Source organism: Pavona decussata, unplaced genomic scaffold, assembly GCF_977016875.1.
Source record: "Pavona decussata unplaced genomic scaffold, jaPavDecu1.1 SCAFFOLD_233, whole genome shotgun sequence".
Lineage (NCBI taxonomy): Eukaryota > Metazoa > Cnidaria > Anthozoa > Scleractinia > Agariciidae > Pavona > Pavona decussata.
In genome coordinates this window covers 127,501-143,326 of record NW_028145638.1, presented here as the reverse complement: position 1 = coordinate 143,326, position 15,826 = coordinate 127,501, and the positions used below count along the sequence as shown (strand labels likewise).

At 36.6% G+C, this 15,826-nt stretch overlaps 1 protein-coding gene and 1 long non-coding RNA gene across 6 annotated transcripts in view; both read right to left on the bottom strand.

Annotated features, from left to right (window-relative positions):
* Window positions 1–15,826, bottom strand: part of LOC146458185 (uncharacterized) — a 252,490-nt gene that overhangs the window by 181,375 nt on the left and 55,289 nt on the right. The gene's annotated exons all lie outside the window — the stretch shown is intronic.
* The window catches only part of LOC146458186 (uncharacterized), a 35,450-nt gene continuing 23,773 nt past the window's right edge, over window positions 4,150–15,826 (bottom strand). For 4 of the 5 annotated variants that reach the window (XR_014858178.1, XR_014858180.1, XR_014858181.1 and 1 more), the window contains 4 exons: window positions 13,593–13,774; window positions 13,167–13,247; window positions 12,220–12,303; window positions 4,150–9,066 (listed from right to left, as the gene is read on the bottom strand). This is a non-coding gene — a long non-coding RNA (uncharacterized LOC146458186). The remainder of the gene's footprint in view (window positions 9,067–12,219; window positions 12,304–13,166; window positions 13,248–13,592; window positions 13,775–15,826) is intronic. The other variant, XR_014858179.1, reaches the window with a different exon arrangement.

Genomic DNA, 15,826 nt, shown 5'->3' with positions numbered 1-15,826 from the left:
TGTACAATGGTAATAGGACTGTGTGGAGTGCAATTCGGTCTGTAATCATACGAGTGATGAACATAATTGGACGACTGCGTAGCGGGACCGAATCGGATGACATGAAGTCCCGTTACGAATTAATCATAATTATTACAATATTCCGAGAACAAATGGATGTGACAAAAAAGATTAGCCTGTGAAGCAGGTGTTTCCGTGGAGTTTTCTGCACTAAATAACCGATTTCTACTCTCGTCCCAATTTCCGCGCGGTCAAACAGCGAAAAACGTACAAACGAAACACGATCGAGGAAAATTTGATGATTAACGTTTATTATTAAAAACTGCATCATTGTATAATGCAATTCGAGGGATTTGATTGGCTTAGCGGCCATGGTATATGAGCAATTATACCATGGCCGAGAAATGGCGACCATTAAATTGCCTTCTGGTCGTTCTTGCACTGCGAAATCAGTAAGATCTAGCAATATTTCTCGGTTGTTTTTAATAAAACAATTATTCCACTTGCGCTTGTTGGATATGAGATGATTATAGCCAACTCGGCGCTACGCGCCTCGTTGGCTATCTATCATCTCATATCCAACGCGCGCTCGTGGAATAATTGTTAATTATAACATAGCGCGCGTGCATCCTAATCTAATTCCTATTGGCGCCATCATGGTACATTTCTCAACATACGCACGGCCATGCGTCCATCCGATGACGTGTGCAAGTCATGTGAAGGAAGCATGCGCGCGCTATGTTATAAAAAAACTTTTTACAGAGAGACAACACCATAAAAAACGTATATTTATTAGAGCTTGTCGAAGTTAATGAAACGTTAAGATTAAACCGATATGAGAAACCACTTTCACCTTTTTTTTCAGAGAATTTTGTAATTAATCAGGAACAAAACCTGTTTTCCAGGAATCGCTTACTTTATTTTCACTACGTTATAAAAGAATTGGTTCATGCTTTTAGCTGTGCGTATATCGAGTTATGGATGCACTTGGGAAGTTTGGAGAGCACTCAAGAAGCTAGAGTTGCTCTCGGCTACGCCTCGAGCAACTCTTACGCTTCTCTCGTGCTCTCCAAACTTCCCGCGTGCATCCATAACTCGATATACGCACGCTAAGCATGAACCAGTTCTTAAATCTATCGAAAGCATTACAATGTAATTTCTGAGAAAAATGTCTTCAAAATAACTTTAATTAATTGAAAGCATAACAATGTTTGAGAAAAAAATGGAGAAAACTGTTGGTAAAGGAATCCTCCATTTTGACAAAGAAAACTTTTTGAGTTATGTTGCTATAGAAACTGAAATGATAAACGTGATTGGTGGATTTGGTGCAGACTTTTTTTTAATATGATTGGCTCATAGAACTGTCTGATAACATTATATCCATTACAGTCAACTGTCCTATTGCTCTGTTCCGTCACAGCTTTGCAAGATAACAAGAGCAGCTGGTGAACCAATCAAATTCGAGGACATTGTTACGATTATAATTAAGAATAAAATTGATTTTTAGACATCTTGCACGTTATTTACATTATTTATATAACATGTTACTGTTGTTGTTGTTGTTGTGTTATACTTTGGAGGACTAGAAGCCTTGAATTTTTCTCCTTTTTGTACGACACTCTTCAATAAAAATTTTTCGGCGAATTGTCCATGCGAAGATTAAGAAAGGACTAAGGCGGTAGAAAATGAATTCATAAGTACATCAAAAGGCATGCATTCTTGTCAAAATATGCACTGGTGTCTTTTTTAGCAGTTGTTGATTGGTTCCAGCAATTAATGCATATTCATAACATCGGCGAGAATTTCTCTTCAAACCCACGAACTTGCCGACAAGTGAAGAAGTGTGAAGACGAACTCTGTCCTTGAAAATGTACCGAAATGGAAGGAAGAATTGGACATGTTAAGAAAAGGCCTTCGTTTCCAACCAACAAATAGTAAGTACATATTTTCCTAGGACTTCAGCCCTCAAATTTTCGAACTCTTAGTAAGCGAGCAGGTCCTGGAATTATTTTGCTTGAGCAGATTCATTTCTTCATATTTACCGAAGTACAACAATATAAGAATTCGCAAACGTTTCATTTCAGTCGCTATCACACGAAATTCTATCCTGAGAAAGAGAAGGAAAGAAAGGAAATGACTGCGAGGAAGTTAGATTTGTTCGCCGTTCAATGTTCAATTGATTTTGGATCAACTTGTTCGAAATACTGAGCACGTGCTTTGACGTGGCACCGTGGTTCCTTTCACGGACTTTGTTGCAATCAACATATTTCGTATTTTAGTTTCTCTGGCGTTTTGAAAGCTTGAAAATATACTTCAGAAATATTTGCCTGGGCTAATTTAAAGCTTCAATGAAAATTTAGTTGTCAAATTCATGCCTCAAATTTACCGGCTAGAGGCAAACTAAATAATCTCGACAGCTACAAAGGAAACAACCCCTTTATACCTTAGCATAAATAGGTGTATGTCGTATTTTCTGACAAATAGCTCACGAGTCTTTTTTATATGTCTTGAAGGTGAAGTCATCAGAAGAAGGAACAATGCACAATTAACAAGACGAAAAGAATCGCAGAGCAAGGAATGGACGGCAGGAAACGAGACTGAAGATAAGCTAAGAACATTGATTGTTTATTTTGCAAAAAAAAATACCTCTGATGGACGATGATCATATGTGACAAAGATAAATTAAGTTTTTGGGAAATTTACACTTAAAATTCGTTTTTATATTGACTGCGATCGGGGAGGTTTTAGGCCCTAGAAGCAAATTTGAGCCAAATTTTAGCCAAAACACTTCAGCTCGCAACGTTAAACGATTTTGTTGTTGTTGTTGTTAAAACATTGAAAATGTGGGTTGCGTTTCTTGCTTTTGTCCAAATATATCAATCGTCCATTAAGAAATATTTTTTGTTGAGAACACTTAACTAACGTCAATTTTGAGCGATCTTCTACATTTACATAACAATTTCGCTCGGTCAGTTAAATTTACAATTTTTACATTTGATAGGACTTGAAACTTTGATGAATCTTTTCGTCTAATTTATCTTGGCTGACTTTGTAGTCGACAACGAAAGTTTGATAAGACAGCGATCGCTCAAAGTTGGGTTGTTTATCAGATAGTTGTATTACAACTGCCAGATACCATGGTTAAGAAAACGAAAATATTATTGTCACATCTGACGAAATAGGACAAACGTTTTCAAAACTGCATGAAGAAAGCACAAATTAAAAAACCGAATTTTAAACGCCGAGTGTCGATGACTAAGAGATTAATCACGGGGTGGGGGTTGGGTGGTGGACGGCACCCCTCCTCTCTTAAATCAGTGGGCCTAAATTTGGAGGGTTATATGAAGGACAGTTGGTCAAAATGGAAATATTGCGTCTCAAAATTCATCAAAGAGGATTAAGAACTTCAAAAACGACCGGAAGTGGTAAAATTTGAAAACGATACAAAAAAAACTTGAGATTGTGACAAGTATCTATTTTTCTAGCCTTGATATCAAAATCCAAAAGTTTTTTTCATTCAGTGAAAACTGATTCCCGGCATCTCTAGACTATTTGAACATTTTTGGTGTCATAAACGTTTTGTATAATTTCGGATACCTTGACCAGAGGTCCCGTAGGGGTGTAGGTGGGCTACTCAGTTCAAATGGGGTTTTCAAGTCTATTCTCAATTTGGCTAGTTATATTAGGTACTCTGTCTCGCTGTACTTATAATAACTGGATTACCTAGATTGGGGGTTATCCAATTGTGTACAAAGTGCTTTCGTTACGAGTTTTGACGCAGAGATTTTGTGCAATCTTTAGTTCAAATTTTCATAAGGGGAAGAAGACAACGAATCATTAGCATTGAAAATATTTCTTCTGTTTTGGATGTTTTCTAATCGTGGCTCTCAAAATTAGCTATGAGTCATAAAAGATCGTTAAACATGGAACCTGGCAGTTGGACCTTGTAAGTGTTTGTAGTTGTCAAGGGAACATAAGGCTCCAAAAGGAATCCTATTCTAAAGAAAAAGGGAAACTGTATTACCAAATTGTTGCAGAAAAGCTAATGCACAAGAGCATTTCTTTCTATGTTTCTCATTTTACAAATTTACAAAATGAGCAATTGATTGAAGCGATTTAACCAAATCATTTCCATTCTAAGCAAAACCTTCTTTAATCCCTTATGTTCTCTTGACATATTACAACAGATAGTAAACTAGTGTCTGGTTGAGGTAATGTTTACAAAAACGCTTTAAAACGCCTTCGAAATTCGAATTAGGCGGGAAATAAGAGTTCAAAGACCGCAAAAGACTATTAGATCAAAAGTACTACATTTCCTCCAAAAATATTCAGGCAATTGGAACTCGGTTAGGGAGCATCTAGTCATTCACTTCTTTGAAAATAACCTTTATCGCTGTTCACTGTTTTGTTCTGAAAGTACTATGATTTGACAGGAAGGCTAAGGACAAAATTAAATTTGCAAATTTGTCTTAAACATTAGTGGAATAAAAGATTATGCATTCATTTGTATTTATTTCCTCGAATCGTGTATTTTAAATTTTAAATTTTCAAACGGCCGGCCAACTGCAATAGAAGATCTGAAACTTGTCTTCGCAGTTTTTATGTACGCGAAATCTTCAATTTGTTTCAAAAGTTCGTTGTTTGGTTGTTGACAGCAATCGTTTTATTTCTCGGCATAAATTCCTCTGGGGCAGTCAAAACTTGTCATTGAACAATAACCGCAAGACAATTTTTAATCACTTTCGTACATTTGAATATTTCTACTTCTATTCAAGGAAAATTTCAAATATTAAAATATCACAATGTTATTTGAAGGAAAGCGGGGTTCTACTTCAGAACTGTTTTTCAAAAATTCTCAAATTAAGTTTATATCAGCTACTTCTGGTATGGAAGGAAGATTTGTATTTTATTTTCTTAACTAAAACGTTTTTGCGAATCCCTAAACAAGTTGTTCGTTGGAATCACGCGGTTGATATAGCAAGGAGTGTGTTTAAAGTTATTAAAAAATATCTTCTCTCCTGGAATTCGCACTTTGAAATGAGAAACAAAATGAGAAATCATAAGGGTGAAAACTTTACACAAAATTTTGTTTTTGAACCTTTCGGTCGCATGTAAGGAACTTCTTGAGTTCGAAAAAAGCAGATTTTAGTAACTTTTTGGTGTTCCATTATCTCGAAAATGGAGAAAACAAACTTCTAACAAATTATAGATAAACAAATATCATTCTAACTTACAAATAGAAATGTATGCAATTTTTCGGCGTTCAGGCGTTGGCTCTCTCTCAATGTAGTTCTTGTTTTTTAGGCTTTAATTGTTTGCATTATCTCGACCAGACATTAGTTTTAGTAGTTTACTGGATATTTAAGACCTTGTTTAACTATCTATAGTGTTACACTGGACAAGGGGAATGAGTGAAAGCTCAAACTTTTAATTTTCAATAACAATTGGAATAGAAACGAAAGGAAATAGACAAACAGAAATTGCGTCAAATTAAAAGAATCGCTAAGGAGCAGCAGTGTTGAAATTTGAAGAAAATTGGCTGAAACTGAAGAGATATAAAAAGGGGATAGAATTCTTTGATCGATAGTTGAAAAGAAATTGCTAGAACGTAAGATTTACCAAACTTACAAGCAAGGTATCCATTGTCTCAATCAGTGAAATGAAATAATCAGAACTACAGATTGTTTGCCAAAGAACTATACATTTTTTAATATTTTGACCAAAGAGTCAGAACAAGAAGACTGGACTAAGCTATTATCAGCGAAAATTGTCTTTATCGATCACAAAAGTAAAAACCGCCGAAAACAAACGAAAAATAGAGGGGAAAATTTCGAACATGCAAACCAGAATAGATTTCAAATTTGGGTGTAGGTTTCATTTTCTAGATGCTTTCACTACAAATGTCTTGTCCTGTGTAACACTGTATATAGTTACGGAGTTTAGAACTCTGCCGGTTGAACAAGGTCACAAGAAGCGACATTGCAAAGTTAGACAATTTTGCAACAGCTAGAAGGAAAATACATTCAAATATCAAGTAAATTTTAACTGAAATTTCCTGAAACAATCAGTTTTCGCGGAAAAAACGTTTCTTCTTCTGTTGCAAAATTTTGTCTGGAATTGCCATGTCGCTTTGATATTTCTAAAGTTACCTTCACTTGGCAAACTAAGGTTTCCAATCTCGTGTTGTCAAATAGAATTTGGCGAGTTAAACGTTGCAAAAACAAAATAAAAGAAACAGTTTCTCGTTATGATTGAAAGCCTTAATTTTGTGCATGCAATGTTTATTCACACTAACTTGTATTTGACAACACTAGTTTGCAAACTTTATTTAGCCTTGTGAAGGTGACTTCAGTTCGTTTAAACATAAACCATCTCGGAAATGAAACTTCGCTAAAGCGAACGTTTCGTTGAAAATTTCAAACGTTCGCTTTTTAAATTACCAGAAAAGTTGCTTGAAGTTTCTTTTTCGAGATGGTTTATGTTTATCTGGCGGGCAAAATTTGTAGGGTCACTCTTTGAATTTTTTGTGAGCGAAAAACGTTCAAAGAGTACCCCGTTAATTTTTTTGCCAAATTTGTTGCCAGGGGAAACTCTGTGCAAATTTTTCCAAATTTTCCCGCCAAAAGACTTAGTATATATAGGAAAAAATTTTCCACACACACCTTTTTATTAATTAATTGATTTTTACTTAATTAATTAACTAAAATATTCATTGTATAAGAAGACAAAGAAAATAAACAACACAATGAAATTGAAACAATTGTTTGCTTGAGTGTGACTTTTATTATTGAAATTAAGTTCTTTAATTATTTTGTTATTATTAAGCTTAGTTACAGAATGCAATAATATAAAAATTGGCTATGAAAAATTAAAAAAAAAAAAAACGGCGCATGCGTATTTTGGGCGCCCGTATTTTTTCTAAGTCTTTTGGCGGGAAAATTTAAAATTTTGAAACAGATGGTAACAACATGGAAAAATTAAAAAAAACGGCGCATGCGTATTATAAGCGCCCGTATTTTTTGTAAGTTTTTTGGCGGGAAAATTTGACAATTGAACAGAGGTTACCATAAAAACAAACGAAAGACAAAAAATATTAAGTTACGCCAAAATTTATTAATTTTGAACATGCGTTAGTCAATAAAATTTCATTAAAAGATGAACGATTGCGGCATCTTAAACTTTGCTGAAAATTTCCATTTCTAGACAAACTAAATTTGTCAAAAATGTCTTGCAATTGAATCAAAAAAACTGTCAGTTTTCTAAACTACGCAAATGCAAAATAAACACGAAGACGCACTATAAACAAGAACTTTCCATGAAAACCCTAGTTTCCCTTATTTGTTGTTGCAACGAGCGAATCAAATATATTGGCAACGCTTTAGTCGAAATCTTCATTTTGAAATGCGAAATTAATTGTACATGAAAATGTTTCGGCCCGCCTAAAAAATAAGCAAAATGTATATTTGAGAAGTTTATAACTGATTATAATCACCGGTGAATACTACTTTTCACGATTTTTTCCACCAATTCGGCTGTACACTAATATTTGAAACTTCAAGAAAAAGGCTTGCGAGAAAATTCGAATCCAGTTTACTTTGACACGCAGAATTTTGCTTACGATCGCTTTGGTATGCATTTGTTTTATATATATCAAGTCATTGTTCGAAAGATTCTTTTTAAAATCCGACAAAGCCAACAAGATTTAGAGAATTTCAAAGTTCTGAAGTTGACAAAACCTGTAGACAATTGCAATAATTTTAAATTAAGGAGGCACGCAACAGTTTCTCTGGCATTGGGTGGATCTTTTCAAATCAATATTTCACATGGAAGGCTCGCTTCGTTTACCGTCATACTACACCACCAAGGTCACTGAGAAGTTGAAAACTTTTCTTACTACTGCTATTGTTGTTGTTGATATCACAAGATGTTTTTATAAATATTGTAAGGCGTGAATGATAAACCCGTGAGTTGACACAAAAATATTCATTGCACGAGAATAGCAGTGAAGTGAACCAGGAAAAACAAAATAACACTCATGTTTAGAGAAAGAGCACAGCGACTGAATCAAATTTGACCGAGTTTCAACCTTCTTATCTAGCACTCGAAATGTTTCTTTAGACTACAAGTTGCTCGAACATCAAAACAAATTATTATTCTAACACCTCACAATTGAAAAGTAAAATATGCAAGGGAATTTTTGAAATATTTTGATTTATGCAAATTACAAGCTGTTCGACTTATTTTAGCTGTTTTAAAACGCGAACAATTTGACATCGCAGCCACCTAAGAAGCTCAAGGTACTTTTAGAATGTTTTGCTGTGATAAAAGACCTTTGGACAGAAATGAAAAGTAATAAGTTTTATTTTTCTTGCGATATTAACAACAAATCCGGCAATAACTAATGGTTCTTTAGTGACTTGAAAACGGTCTTACAGATTTTTTGTCTAGTTTCGCCAACAAGTTGTCTAGGTCGAGTAGTTTAAATCCGAAAAGTTTCGTTGTAAAGTGTCGGACTAGATTTTGAGATAATCGACGTTATTTAAATAAAGGGTTTTGTGTCACCGTTGCTATGGTAATTGCTTGGAAAGCAACAAAAACATACAATTTGATCATCGGTTGAAAAGGTGGTGAAGTATGACGGAAATCGAAGCAAGTCTTCCATGCGAAATATTGATTTGGAAAGATCCACCCCAATGCCAGAAAAGCTGTTGGAAGCCTCCTTAAACCAAACATGTCTCAACTATAAAATTAATAGTTTCTTAACGCCGAGAACAACATTTCTCTCTGTACTGTCACGAAATCCAGGAAATGTGGCTAACTGAAGAGTGAAATTTCTTGAAAGCGATAAAATTGAAAATTCACGTGAAAAATTAAATGATAATCGAGGCCTTTGATACAGTGCGCCTTCGTGTGTACAAAAAATTCGTTTCGCCAAAGAAATAAATTTCGATCTTAGTCGGCTTTTGAAAAATAATTAATACTTATGTTCTACCTTGAATAAAAATGTGCTTGACTTGCTCTTGTTTTCATGCTTGTGTTGCCAAAACTTGTCATCTACAAAGCGCCCTGAAAATTAAGCAAAATCTGCAATTAGAAAGTAAACTTTTTATCCCCTTTAGTTAAATAGGTTACTTGATTTTGCTACGTACGACCTTTGGTACGCGAACGGCAAAATTACATTTAAAATTGGGCAGCTATGGATAAACCCTGGACTCCCAATCAGGACAAAAGAGCTCTCCTTTATCTGTCATTGTTCATGTTTAGTTCCCAGTGAGCGTAGGGGTATTAAAGGGTATGTGGGATGTTTTCAATGGCTTGTACAGCCTCGTTCCCAAAATCTAACTGCATACTCCTCGTTTCTCCTTCAAGAAAGGAAGAGAGAGAAGCCTTGCAATTCTTATTCTCACCGGAAAACAAACTCTTACAAATTGTGCGCAAGGTTATTCCGTGTGTCTCAGTTTTAGAGCGATAATAGAGAGCTTAAGCAGCGACGACGGCAACGGCAACGAAAACGTCACCTGAAAATATAACTTTATTTCACTTGTTCTACTTCGCGATTATTTCAACTCGCTCAACTTGTAGAGAAATGGCGAACTATCCAGAAACGAAATTGGTAGGAGTAGCGTTTAAGTTAAGAAAGAAAATGAAAAATTCTCGTTTCTCATAAAGAAAAATTATCAGAAAGCCTGAATCTTTCTATGACTTCACAGTCAGCCATGTCGGCCAGCACGGGTCGTCTTTGATAAGACCAAGGTCTTCTTACTAAACAAAAAAGTCCGTCTCCTTTCGCCATTTTGTTTAGTGTTGCAACATTTGCGATTTCCTGGTAACTTTACGGGAGGTCACGACCTCCCCTAAGTTACCGGGCAAGTTACCGGGAAATTTATCGGGGTCGTAAATAACGGGAGCTTCGAGAAACACCCGAAAAGTTTACGGGGACTTAACGGGCGACTTATCGGGCTCGATAAGTTACCGGGTCTTTCGAGAAACGGGCTCCCGGTAAGGAACCGGAACTTTCGAGAAACGGGCCACAGGACGTCTAAGGCAATTCATTCACAGATCAAAACTGTCATCAGAATTACTTTGAGTAGCTGTTCAAAACACAAAAGTAGGGTGGCATGAACTCTATCCCGTACTTTCGGTCGTTCACTCGACACATTTCTTGACAACAATTTTTTTACACTCGAATGCCGTAGTAATTTTTCCCGCGAAAATTTTACAAGCATGGTTTTAGTGATTTGGGGAGTTCTTCCCTTCCTCTCCCCTCCCCTCCCCCATGTCCATTTTTCTCCTTTTCTCCAGTAACTTTTAAATTCTCTTCTCACGCCCACTTTGAAGAAAACGACTGCTACGTAGGCTGAGAACTCTCGTTCAAGAACTTTCGCAAAATTTTAAATTGACCGCATGCCTAATAATTTTGAAGGAACTGCACTTAATTGAGTACATTTTAGACGATTTATCCCAAGTTTACCTGAATAGCAAATGCTCGAAAATTTGGTTTCTCCGAAAACAGATGTTTCGCCTTAAAAATTGTCGAGCGAGTCGAACTTCACTCGCTGAGCCTTGGGGGCTCCTCAATTCAAACTTCATTAGAATTCTATTTTGTTGCTTTAAAATTCCATTTTTACATGATGCTTTATACTAACGAGATTTCGAAAATTATGAAAATTCCCTCATTTTCTTGGGGTCGAGACACACGGTATAACACTGAGGCTAACATTGGCACAATATCTCGCGAAAAAAGTTGGAGCGTTTGATGAAGGGAACCTCTACTCCTCCAAACAAATTGCTAAATTTAAAAATTAAAGTTTACATTTTACCGTTCTTAAAGTTGAATATGATTATCGCCTATTTTCGTGCTTTTATAACAGCGGGTAAAAATACTGAATTGTGAATGGTCGAAACAGAGGGCATTTTTTCTTAAGTTTCCTTTCACCGAGCGGAAAATTACTCACTCTTGATTGGTCGAGAGACGAAAATACTCGCTCCTGGTTGGCTAAGCACGCCATTTTTACATTTAGTTGGTGGTTTCTTCATTTTTTGCCCAACAACAACGAGTTCTTTCAGGTCTTTCAGGTTCTTAGGAGTTTGAATTTTTTAATAAGCCGGGTTGTTTGTTCCAAAATACATGGAAATCAAGTGCTGCAGCTAGGAAGGAAATTCTTAAAGGTGAATTTTCGTGTCTTACTAGAACAGCAAAAGATTATTTGTGCCAAACGCTAAACACTTGGATCGGATTTTTATTGTTTGAAAAACTGAAATAAGTCATGACGACCACGTACTTTCACCTCGCTACGGCGTCTTCCAACGAAAGATAACCGAACATAATAGTGTCCTTTTGATGGGAGAAAAGAGCGGGTCAAATTCAGTGGAAGAAATTACTTTGCAAGTTCGTTCTTTGGATCCACCTTTTGCTATATTTATCGATCTGTGTTCGTGCAATTTTGAAGCAGGTGAATCAATTAATTGATGCCTAACATTTGGTTTCGTCGTTGTTAGTTTGCTTCTGAATTTTAGACTTGTATTTTGTCTTAATTACATGTGTATAACAATCAACTTCTCGTCACTTTTATCTGTTTTGTACACTACGAAACAATGAAATGATTTGTTTGTTTGCTGTGCTTACGAGTAAGCGTTTTTACTCCGGGACTGACTGTTTTACGAAGTGCCTCGATGGTTTTAAGAAATTTTGCCCTCTATGTTAAAAACACGTAATCGCATTGAGTCCTCGTGGAATTAAGGTTTAATTTCACTTGGGATTTTCAAAGTTTTCGCAATTGCCCTCGTCGCAAATTTGGGAAAACTCTGAAAATACGCGTGAAAATTAATCCTTAATTCTACTCGGCCTCATGCGATTACATATACAAATTTCCTGCGTGCCGCCATTTTGGGTTTTATGACGTCATACGGTTGCCACATTTGTTAGGAAGCAGCCGTATCACGTCATGGAAACCAAATTGGCGGCGCGCAGAAAATTTAAAAGCAAAAATACGTGATAATAAAATCCAATTTGTAGAACAGTAAAATGCTATTTCCATTTTTTCACTGCAGCTTTGAAATTTAGACACCATTTCCAACAATTTAACGTCAATATGTTCGAAGAGCGGAAGTCCTTTTTAACCCCATTTGTTATTTGATACCCAAACCGTAAAACGGCAATTAATATTTCTAAAACCCTAAAACAAGCAATCTTAATAAACAGGAGAAAGGGGAACTCACCTTTTGTGATTAACGCTCCTTCTTTCGCTTTGTGTTGAGCTTCCACTTTTAACTACAATCCGATCCATCATGCTCAGTGTTGCCCTAAAAATTAAACGTAGGTTTCATTAATATAGTGCAGACTGTAAACTGCCCAGTTGCAATCCATGTCAAAAGAATCAGCTGGTTCGCTTAGGAAAGCTTCTTACACTCAGCCAGCTTTCAATGTCAGCGGTATTTGTGCATTAGATAACATAATTTAAAGGCGCCTATGGCAGCTCCACCCAGTTCAGGTTTTATCTTCACTTTAATTGGGATATATTACCCAGTTGTTATGCACGCCAAATGAATCAGAACTGTCGCCTAGGAATGCCTCTGAGACAGAGTTGGCTCAGTCAGCTTCCGATGTCGATGGAATCTGTGCGGCGCATTCGTAAATTACGATAAAATGTTAACGTGTTAAAAGGCGTCTACGGCAACCCCCTCTAAGTTCATTCAGTTCATCGCCCAGCCAGTAAAATGATGTTCTTGTTTAACCCAGATCAGTGCACTGGTCTTTTCAGGCAATGGTGCTAAATGTTGAGTACTCCCTACTAGATATAAGACAAGGTATCAAGCACCAACAAGCGATAATCTTACCCTGTTTGGTGGCAGGTAACAAATTAAATAATTACTGTTAAATGGCCCAATAAATCTGTCACGGCAACCTCTCTCAGTTCATTTGGTTTATCTCTCAACCAGTGGAATGATGTTCTTATTTAACCCAGACCCGTGAACTGGTAAAAAATACCTGGTCTTTTCAGGCAATGATACTAAATATTGAATACACCCTCAAGAGATATAGTTTAGTACAAGGCAAGGTCTAGTAACCTTACCCTGTTTGGTGGCACGTAAAAAATTAAATAATTAATTACTGTTTAAATGGCCCAGTAATTCTGTCACTCTTGCCAAGCAATTAAAATACTTACAATTTTTGTCAACAATGATTTATCTTGCTCTTTAAATTGTACTTCTGATTAAACTCCGTTCTGTTGCATTCACTGTTTGTCCTAAAATTAAAAGCACGTGCGATTGATATGTTGGACAGGACTTTTTACTGCCATAAAATATCACAGTTATCGTTGTTGTCATTTTCTTTTTCTCTCCTAAATGGGTATACCCATGCTGTATAAGAAAGCTCTGAAACTTCTGAATGGATAGCAACATCCCAAACCATATTTCGACCAAAATCCTAACGCTTGGCAGCTCCGTACATATTTTTGCCGGAATCTGAGATCAGTCATATCACTAACTGATAACAATAGAAAAGTTTCGATTACGCTGATTGAAATCAAGGCTTCTTTTTTGCTAACATAACCACTACCTTAGAGAATATAAAGTAAGGTGTCACTTACTTTGCTTAAAATCTCCTTAATTTCATCCTGCATAAACCACCTTCAAATGTAGGGCCAGTTGACATTGCTGATGCGTATACCATTTGTGCTGACGAAACAACTTGTGAGTTGCACTGAGAAACAGGGTTGGTAATATGCTGCCAGCTCCATTGAAATTCTGGAACCTCTTGTTTACGTTCATCCTGATAATTGAGAACACAGTATAGGTAAAAATTGATGGGATTAAAGACTATCAACGAGGCTTTTTGAGATTTTCTTAGACCTTAGGGGGAAGGGAGTAGGGTGGATTCCTCTCTCTCACCAGAACTGCCCCCCCCCCCCCCCCAGAAAAAACAACTAGATTACAACTATGCAACGAATCTTAGAGGACACAAAATTTTCAAGATTGCTTTCTTTGATGTTCTTAACTGAGAACCAATCACGTCCTTTGGCACTGGGATGATGTCACCTACTATTTCCAAATGTCGGCCATCTTGGAAATCCACCAAAATTGACCAAAAGGTAATTAAAGACTGTTAATGTAGATTAAAACGAAATAAGTTGAGAATTTTTATTCAAACCGTTCAATACCCTGCTGGTCAAAGAATAGCTTGTAACTTCCATGGTAACATTCCATTTCATATCATACTGCTCAGTTTCCGAAAGCCTTCCCGGCAAGACCGCAAGTTGATATGGAAAATTCATTTTAATAACTTAACTCAACTATAGTTGGCCCCTGCGGAAAATAAATCACCAGGCAAAATATTAGTGGTATTTTCTTCCATCTGGTAGCACTGCCAATCGTAAAATTGCAGCCAATCTACGTGATCTACTGTTACCCATACTACCCTTCGGTCTTGTTGCTTTGAAATCCGTCAACGTTGATTGAATAAGCTGTAAAGGCTGGTTTCCATATGATCGCGGATCGCAGATCGCAATAAGGTCTGCTATCGTCTGCGATCATATGGAAACCAGCCTTTAGATAGAACATGGTTCTATCTTCTGCGATCGCGATCGCAGGATCGCAGACGTAGTTTCCATATGATCGCAGACCTTATTGCGATCTGCGATCCGCGATCACGTGAAAACCAGCCTTAAATGAACAGTGACGGTTCATACCAACAATAAGTTTGGGGTAGTTTTTGCTTTGATCTAGACGTCCAAAGTCCATGAGGGCAGATTTGCACTCCTCTTCCCACCCCCTTCTGCTCCTCCCTCCCCCCAACTGTGACGTGGATCTCTCCCTTGTGAGGCACGATTTAAAAGGGGACTGTACAAAACCCTTCCCGCAAACCCACTAAGTAATACAAGACTAAGTAATACAACAAATTTAATTAATTTAGTATACATAAACGCTTAGTAAACACAGTAAACGGTAACGTAAAAAAAACTTTCTTAACCTAATTAATTATCTTAAACTAAATTACTTATTTCAGTTCAGTTCAGTCCTTCCTTGTTCTTGAGTTCTTCTCCAGGCACAAACAAATTGCTACTTCAACCACTCGCATAAACAAACCGCACCAACAACCGTTCACACAAACCTCTGCTTCTTCTCTTTTGGCGCCTTTTCTCTTCTTTGTTCCCGTCTTGTTTGACTCCGCCGCACTCAGTTTTAATTTCTATGCACACGCCTTGAAATCTTGTTCACTCGCCGCCGCTGACAAAAGGGTTTATGTCAAGGAAAACACAGCCGGCTCCTGCCAATGGCTCTTGACAGTGACTTGAACAATTTCGCCTTCGACCTTGCAATACAAACTTTTTTGCTTCTCCTTACTTCTTCTTACTTCTCTGTCCTTTTTCTCCTTCCAAGAATAACAACCAACTACACAACAACAACCTTGACCTCTATTTAAATACTGTACACAATTACGACATTACAAAGAAGATTCCAGAAAACGCTAACTACAAGGTATACAATAAATGCTGATTACACAATAAGATACAAAATATACGGTAACGGGAATAATAATAGTTAGTTAGATTACATTGAAATTTACAATACTACACTCCATTTTCTAAAACAATAACTACTAATATACTAGTGACATTTTTTGACTGATAAAAATACGACGAATTAAGACTACAAATAATTAACAATAAACCTAACGAATTTAGATAATGAAAAAGAAACGACTAAATTTCTACATGCAAACACGAAACATGAAAATGCAAACATGAAATGAAAACAACAAAAACATGAATAATATGAATTTTGTGACACCTCCCCCCCGAAGAAGTCTATTTTTAGGGTGGGC